Below are 6,516 nucleotides of genomic sequence, written 5' to 3' on the forward strand. Positions count from 1 at the left end.
ATAAAGAGGGCAGAGAGAGAGAGAGAGTAATAAAGGCACCCTCCCCAATCTAATATTTTCTATTTGGATGCCTTTCATTCCTGTTCTGCCCCCAGACACCTTACTGCCATATCTGGGACTCCCCCACCCGCCCCAAATGAAAATATAGTAGTGTTGCAGACTGTTATAAGCATTAAGAAAATACATCTGTTATGGAACTATCATGTGAAATGAAATCCCTCAGTAGATTGTGTTTTAATTAGGGCTGTTAATTAATCACAGTTAACTCACGCAATTAACTAAAAAAAATTAATCGTGATTAAAAAAAATAATCGCACTGTTAAACAATAGAATACCAATTGAAATTTATTAAATATTTTTGGATGTTTTTCTACATTTTCAAATACAGTATATCGATCTCAGTTATATCACAGAATACAAAGTGAACAGTGCTCACTTTATATTTTTTATTACAAATATTTGCACTGTAAAAATGATAAAAGAAATAGTATTTTTCAGTTCACCTCATACAAGTATGTCGTGCAATCTCTTTATCATGAAAGTGCAACTTACCAATGTAGATTTTTTTTGTTACATAACTGCACTCGAAAAGAAAACAATGTAAAACTTTAGAGCCTTCAAGTCCACTCAGTCCTACTTCTTGTTCAGCCTATCACTAAGAGAAACAAGTTTGTTTACATTTATAGAAGGTAATGCTGCCCGCTTCTTATTTACAATGTCACCTGAAAGTGAGAACAGGCTTTTGCATGACACTGTTGTAGCTGGCGTCGCAAGATATTTATGTGCCAGATGTGCTAAAAATTCATATGCCTCTTCATGCTTTGGCCATCGTTCCAGAGGACATGCGTCCATGCTGATGACGCTCGTTAAAAAATAATGCGTTAATTGAATTTGCGACTGAACTCCTTGGGGGAGAATTGCAGGTCTCCTGCTCTGTTTTACCGGCATTCTGCCATATATTTCATGTTATAGCAGTCTCAGATGATGACCCAGCACATGTTGTTCGTTTTAAGACCACTTTCACTGCAAATTTGACAAAATGCAAAGAAGATACCAGTGTGAAATTTCTAAAGATAGCTACAGCACTTGACCCAAGATTTAAGAATCTGAAATGCCTTCCAAAATCTGAGAGGGATGAGGTGTGGAGCATGTTTTCAGAAGTCTTAAAAGAGCAACACTCTAATGGGAAAATTACAGAACCCTAACCACCAAAAAAGAAAATCAACCTTCTGCAGGTGGCATCTGATTCACATGATGAAAATGAACATATGTGGGTCCGCACTGCTTTGGATCGTTATCGAGCAGAACCCGTCATCAGCATGGACGCATATCCTCTGGAACGCTGAAGCATCACGGGACGTGCTCTTTAGCGCATCTGGCATGTGAATATCTTGCAGTGCCGGCGACAACAGTGTCATGCAAATGCCTGTTCTCACTTTCAGGTGTGTAGCGGGGTGGACATCGGCTCCTGCCTAGGAAGGGTTAAATCCAGCCCTGCAGAGGGCTGGGGCTGTGGAAGAAAAGCTACCTAGGCTGATTGGGGAAGTAGCCGCAGCTGGGCCACACCCCAATCAGGCCTCAGCTGGCCTGTATAAAGAGGCTGGGAGCCAGGAGCTCAGCAGTCTCTCTCTGCACTCAAAGAGAGAAGGGCCTGGCTGCAGGGAGCAGAGACATGGTACCTGAGTGGAGAAGGGCTAGGGAAAGGCTGAGGAGCTCCAGCCTGGAAAGCCCCAGGCTGCGGCCTAGTATTAGGCCAAGGGGTACTGGGGGTTGCAGAGGGCAGCCCAGGGGTAGGCCAGGGCAGTAGGTCCAAACCCAACCCTGCCAGTGATGAGTGGCTGATACTGAAGTCTGCCCCAGAGAGCGGGGGCTAGTTGGTGACCGGCAGTAGCCTGACACTGAGGCGAGGTGGGGTTAGTGGGTGGGGGTTCCCCTGGGAGGGGAGACCTAGTGTGTGTGTGTGGGTATTGCCAGGGGGCAGCACCCAGAGCAAGGGGCACCGGGGTCCTGGGAGGGACACGGGGGCCATTGTGAATGACAAGGCGGATCACCGGCCTGCAGAGGGCGCCCCGGGCTGGATTGAGCTGATTCCCCGGAGTAACCAGCAGGAGGCGCTGCAGGGGTGAGTCCGACCCCTTACAAGGTGACATTGTACCCAAGAAGCAGGCAGCATTATCTTCTGCAAATGTAAACAGACCTGTTTGTCTGAGCGATTGGCTGAACAAGAAGTAGGACTGATTGGACTTGTAGGTTCTAAAGTTTGATATTGTAGAAAATGTAGAAAACATCCAAAAGTATTTAAATAAATGGTATTATATTATTGTTTAACAGCGTGATTAATCACAATACTTTTTTTAAAATCGCTTGACAGCCCTAGTTGAATTATATCCATTTACTGGTATGATAAAGTTGTGGCTTTTATTTTTAATTTAGGACAGGAAAATGTCTCTGGGAAGGAAACATCTGTTGTGAAAATATTTGATCCAAGTTTTATATATAGGCTCCTTTTATGTTGTTTTAACATTTTTAAAAAGTTAGCTGACAGCTCTACAGCTGTGATAAAAAGGCAATAAAATAACCCAGTAAACTATAGCATTCAAATATATACACATAGACACACGTCACTCCTTGAGCCGGACCTTACATCCCTAACCCTTTGCAAAGTACACTGGGAGTGAAGGAGTAAAAAGGTCTATAGAAGTGCTAAGTCTTATTTTAAGAAGGAAGGCGGTGAACTGGTTTTATTAAAATAAGAAATTAGCCTGAACTGCAATGTTCAAATCCAAGCTGAACAGATATCAGTGTGCTCAAATCTAGGGCACGGGTTTGGCCCATTGTATACCTAGGACTATACTTAATGTTTTTAGATCTGGATAAGAATTCAAACTGTCGGCAAATCAGGGAATTGCACAGATAAAGGAGTTTGATTTGGGACCCTCTCCTGTTAAAATATTAACCCACTGAGCAATCCTCCATAATTATAACCTGGGCTGAACATTTCCTCAGCACATAAAACAATAATAAAAGAATCAATCTGGAATTTCAGATGAATGGAAAGTATTTTTCCTGTTTTTCATATTCTCTTTTAGTTAACAAACAGAAAATACTTATTTATCTGAAGGAGTTGGATTTCATGCATATACTTCACAATGTCTGACTAACCTATTTCTAGATGCATAAACTTGTCTGCTGCTGGAGCTCAGAAAATACATTGGGTCCACCTTCTATATAAAATAAATTTACAGTGCATAATATGTTATGTTTTCATTTCTATTTTCTGGTAATGTCCACATGGAACATAAAGGATAATGGAACAATCTGGACAAAATAATATATGGTAACTGCCCTGAACAGTTTAAAATCTAGTGTGACAGGCAACAAGTGAGTTACAAACAGTAGAAAGGAACAGAAAGTGAGATGAATTGCAATTATGCACTCAAACAGGATGAAAGAATACACAATTTGTATGTTGAAACCACATGACACAGATTTCCTGAGAAGTTTTATGTTCTCCTTTATTGATTCACTGTACGCTAGACAGACAACTGTGGAGTCTTTTGAGTTATGCACTGATCTTCTCTGATTAGCCACAACAATACCAGAGGCAACTGAATTTTCCATGATCCTCAGAAAGGCTAGTCAGACAACGATGACTGTGGCCGACAGGAAAAATTAAAAAAACCCCACAAAGCATCCCCTTCAAATATGTTAGATACTTCTTTATTGGGTATCTAAATTAGTTACAGAGAATTCACAGCTAAACAGCCAGGCAAGATAACAGAAAAAGAAGAATTCCAGTTCTAGAGGTAGCTCCGGATTGACAGGGATACATTTCTAGATCTGAAAAAACTTGTGATTTGAACTGACTGGAAGTAGGCCATAAAGCAGAGAAATGATTAGGATGATGGTAACAAAGTATTGAGTGAGAATTTCATTTCCACAAGATCCCGCCTTGAAATTAGCCCAACTCGCAGTCTTGGGCACCAACCTGTGGCATAGAGCACGAGACCTTGCAGCAGCAGCGGAAGTCGGGGCCAGCTGGATGCAGAGTTCGCTCGGTTTGGACTTGGTTGTGCGTGTGAGTAGGGCACGGTGACGGCACAGCTAGAAGGACAAACCCTTAACTCTGCAAAGAGGCTCGTTTCTATAACTAGCTTTCAAATGGGCGAGTAAGCTTGGGAGAGTTGCACACGCTAGTTACAGGGAGCTCACTTTGGACTTTGGCATTAAGAGGGCCAATGCGAAGAGGGGGAAAAGGAAGGCGACCCGAACCCCGATTACAGGGCGGTCACCCTTCCTTCACAAAAATCCTACTTCCTTTAAACAGGGGGAAAGAAGTCACAAATGTAAAAATGTCTGGAAATGAACAGGTAAGGGAGTCTCCCATTACCAGGGAATCCTCCATCCCTCACCAACACCCTTCCCGACTTACCTGTCTACCCCACCAAGAACATTACAACTTTGGACCCCCTACGCTTTTCCAAAACAGACATCCCTTATTTGTTCCTCAGTCCTGTTAATAGGGTTAGGTGCACCCACGTGCCAGATCCAACACCACGACACGTGTACTTACGCCACCAGATCACCAACACCTGTCATGAAGGACAGCTCTTTCAATCACTTCAAACACAGTCCAAAAACTATAGCCTGTCTACCAGCAAAGAGACCAAAGGCCTGGAATTGGGACACCAGGTACGGACCTTTCCCAATCCAGACAATTAACACGACGACAACCAGCAGTATGTTCCTGCGCAGAATAAAACAAAGGGTCAAAGCTGAGGTTGGTGGGGCAGTGTCCATTGGGCAGGGCAAGAGGAAATGAGGAAGGATTACATGGAAGTGAGGAGCTGAAAGGAGCCCCCCACCTCACCTGTTCATTTCCAGACCTGGGAACACTTGGACTGTTTGGGGGGGTTTCTTGGCTTTTTTTGAAAAAAGAGTCGAATTTCTCACGGCCTCCACCATTCCCTTACAGCCGCCCCTTCGCCACACCATGTTACATCGGACCCCGGCTTGAATTCAAGAGGTCACAAATACGATTTGACGGCAAATTTCAAAAAAGCCAAGGAGACATCTTTTCTAGGGCAGTTTCCTAGGACTAAGAGAAAGAGAGACGCTCAACCCTTCTTAAAGGGGGGTCCCTCAGCCACAGGCACGGAATGGGCCCCACTACTTTAAGAGGGAGAGGGAGAAGACCTTACACCCTGCTTACAGGGCGGTCATTTTGCCTGGCATGTCAAAGTGACCTGTGGCGAAAGCAGCATGGCAAAGCAGACCCAAACCCTACTTACAGGGTGGTTGTTAAGCATGGGGCATTACAATGGGCTAGAGGCTAAAGCGCTGAAAAGGAGAGACCTCCATTCCCCTCAGGAGAGGGTGGTCTCTTTGCCCAGCAAGTGCCAGCGGCCCAAAACAGGCTAGAAAGGGGCGGCCTGAACCCTGCTTAAAGGGAGAGGTCAATGGCACGGGGCATTTTAAAGCCTAGCTCCTAAAGAGCTGAAACCCCCAGAGACCGCTACCCTTCTTAAAGGGGGGTCTCTAAGCCTTAGCTACCTTGTGGACCCCCTCAAGCCTTTTTGCTGGGAAGGGATGGACCTTGATCCCTGTTTACAGGGAGGTCCTTTTACCTGGCACCTCAAGGGGGATGACGCTTAAGTGGAAGTCACGAGTCCTCATGACAGGGAGGCCCATGTGTGCAAGGTGTGTGTCCTTTTTCTCTGGCTTCTGCTTCCATTCTCTTTTCCTGCCGTTTCTTTGGTGCTTCTGTCTTCTTGTCCGTTTCCTCTTTTGAGTTGCTGGAGAGAGAGAGAAAAGAGGAGAAGCAAGGCGAGGCGTGGGCTTCGTACACACGACTACCACATCAGTTCAGATCAAATGGACAAGGCCCCTTCTTGAAATTAGCCCAACTCCCAGTCTTCGGCACCAGCCTGTGGCATAGAGCAGGAGACCTTGCAGCAGCAGCAGCAGAAGTCGGGGCCAGCTGGATGCAGAGTTCGCTCGGTTTGGACTTGGTTGTGCGTGTGAGTAGGGCACAGCGACGGCACAGCTAGAAGGACAAACCCTTAACTCTGCAAAGAGGCTCGTTTCTATAACTAGCTTTCAAATGGGCAAGTAAGCTTGGGAGAGTTGCACACACTAGTTACAGGGAGCTCACTTTGGACTGTGGCATTAAGAGGGCCAATGCGAAAAGGGGGAAAAGGAAGGCGACCCGAACCCCGATTACAGGGCAGTCACCCTTCCTTCACAAAAATCCTACTTCCTTTCAACAGGGGGAAAGAAGTCACAAATGTAAAAATGTCTGGAAATGAATAAGTAACGTAGGAATCCTGCTGACTCTCCCATTACCAATACCCTTCTTCTATAGTTCTAGAAGTGAATACAATAACATTTACCTATACCTTCTTTACAGGGATGATGATTCTTTTTGTATAGCTTTGTTTTCCATTCCCTTTTACTGTACTTCATTTGGTTCTTGTATCTTCTTGTGTATTTTTGTTGTTCTACAGAGAGAGAGAG

This window comes from Terrapene carolina, unplaced genomic scaffold (assembly GCF_002925995.2).
Source record: "Terrapene carolina triunguis isolate 2854851 unplaced genomic scaffold, T_m_triunguis-2.0 Scaffold926, whole genome shotgun sequence".
Classification (NCBI taxonomy): Eukaryota; Metazoa; Chordata; order Testudines; family Emydidae; genus Terrapene; species Terrapene triunguis.